This window comes from Acomys russatus, chromosome 4 (genome assembly GCF_903995435.1).
Source record: "Acomys russatus chromosome 4, mAcoRus1.1, whole genome shotgun sequence".
Taxonomy (NCBI): domain Eukaryota; kingdom Metazoa; phylum Chordata; class Mammalia; order Rodentia; family Muridae; genus Acomys; species Acomys russatus.
Genome location: NC_067140.1, coordinates 1,770,476 through 1,773,169, shown reverse-complemented (window position 1 = coordinate 1,773,169; position 2,694 = coordinate 1,770,476).

The window sequence follows — 2,694 nt, the reverse complement described above, 5'->3', positions numbered from 1 at the left end:
AAATACTGGGGAGTTGGTCCTTCCAGAGGACCAGAGTTCAATTCCCAGCACCAGCTCCAGAGGCTCAAATGCCTTCTTTTGGCCCCCAAGGAAACTTACAATGTGTACACACACTCATACACATACATTTTAAGGGTTTTATAATAACCTAACCCATAAATCCCTCTCTAAAACCAAATCTACTCTTGTTTTGACAGCTGTGATAGTGCACACCATTAATCCCCGTGTTCAGGAGGTAAAGGCAGATGGGTGTCTGTGAGTTCGAGGCCAGCTTGGTCTCCATAGCAAGTTCCAGGCCAGTCGGGGCTCTACCCAACCAATCTGAACCAAAATCATAGCTGCTTTTTCCAGAGTGTGTGTGTGTGTGTGTGTGTGTGTGTGTGTGTGTGTGTGTGTGTGTGAAAACCATGTGACTTTGTTGTTGTCCCTCCCCTTTTCTGCAATTCTGGGGATTAGATCAAGGCCTCGTGCACACTAGGCAAGAGCTATATAACCATATAACAAAGCTATATTATTATTGTTTTATAGACCTTGTAGTCACATTTTAAAGCACATAGTTGGCATAGTGTTTGTGATAACAAGTTTTAAAAATCAACTGTCTTATTAAAATATATAAACTGCACTTAGTAAAATGCACCATTCAAAAGTACACACCCCGGGAATTCCCCACTGCTGAGCACGTCAGTACAGTTTCCTCTCAGGCCAAGAAACAGAGGTATTTGTGACTGAGAACATTTGATTTTGCCCTAGTCTTGTGACTATCCACCACGCTCCCTTCTCAGTTAGCCATCCTGAGTTCAATCTGGCCCTGTTAGTTTTTCCTGCTCCTGGCTTTCTGGTTGTGGAACTCTTAGATGAAGTGAGCACGTGCCCATGGGTTTTCCTCAGTGCATAGCAGTCCACTACCAACACGAATTCAGCCATGGTACTGACCACAGACACTGGCATCTCTGAAACTTACGGCCATCACAAATGCATCCGCTGCTTTGCGGTGGAGGATGTCTTAGTCCTGGTTTTAATGTATGTCTCCTTAGTGAGCAATGGAATTAAGAGGACTTTCCTATGTCTCCTGGCCATTTGGATGTTCAATCCCAAACTTCTTGGTTCTTGAGGTGGATGTTTTGAGTTCTTTTACCAGTTTATAAAAATTCTTTGTTTCTGGTACTGGAGAGAAAGCTCAGGGGTTTAGAGTGCTTGCTGCTCTTGCAGGGGACTAGAATTTGGTTCCTAGCCACCATGTCAGGTGGGTCACCACCACCTGTAACTCCAGCTCTCTTCTGGCCTCCCTGGGTGTGTGTGCACGTGCAGGCATGTGTATGTACATTTGCACACACACACACACACACATTTTAAAAAACTAAAACTGAAGAAGACTACAAAGTTAGGGGCAGTAGGGAGATGAGGTAGATCTGAGAGGAGCTGGAGGTGAATATGCTCAAAACACATTGCATGAAACTCTCAAAGAACTAATAAAAATAATTTTAAAATAAAATATATTTTTAAAATTCCTTGCTAGGCGTGGTGGCGCATGCTCTTAATTCCAGCACTCGGGAGGCAGAGGCAAGTGGATCACTGTGAGTTCAAGGCCAGCCTGGTCTACAAAGCGAGTCCAGGACAGCCAAGGCTACACAGAGAAACCCTGTCTCTTAAAAACCAAAACCAAAACCAAAACCAAAAAAAAAAAAATCCTTATGTATTCAAAATACAAGACCTTTATTGGTTATATGCTTTGAAAACAGCACCTACAAACATTACTGGTTTAATATTTATTTTTTTAAATGTGTACAGATGCTTTGCCTGCATGTGTGTCTGGGCACCACATGCATGCCTGCCGCTCATGAAGATCAGAAGGGGCATCAGATCTCCCGGAGCAGGCGTTATGTAAAATTGTGAACTTCCATGTGGGCGCTGGGACTCAAGCCCAGGTCCTCCCAAGAGCAGCCAGTGCTCTTAGCCACTGAGCTATCTCTCCATCCCTTTCCACCGTCTTAAGGCTTGTGTCCTCTCTCCTTCCAGTGCATCTTTTTCATTCCTAATGTCAATGAACTCTAGTCAACCAATCGCCCACTTTACAGTTAATACGTTCTGTGCTTTGCTTAGCTCAAGATCATAGACACATCTGCTATATTCATCCCAGAGTCTTTTGGTTTGGTCATTATCATCACTATCTAATCTACAATCTCCGTGGACTTTAGGTGAGAAGGAGGAACCAGCTATGGTGGATCTATTAAAATACTACCCTCTGCCTCCCAATGCTTCATGGTGGCGCTTTGCTTGTGTAACCACAGAGGTTTATTCCTTTTTCCATTTTGTTCTCTTAGTTTATTTTTGCATCAGAGGTACTCTCTCTGGTCCAGGGCTGTAGTTCGATGGTAGTGTGTTTGCCCACCATGTGCAAAGTCCTGAGTTCAATCCCCAACACACGTTCCTCATCACTAGAGCTTACAGTGAATTTTAATACCCAGCAATTTGTACCCCATGGCTTTATTGAAACTAGATTAGCTATTCTCTGCTCATTTGTGCCCATAATCTCTCAGTGAGATTGTCAAACTCAGTGAGGCAGAGAGCTACATTGCACTTAGGACTGTATGCTAAATAGCACACTGTATTTGATACTGTGGTGCTAAGTACTCAGAATTGGTTCCCTCTTCAGTTTTAATGGAGAAATACCTAAAATTTCTTTTTTTGTTTTGT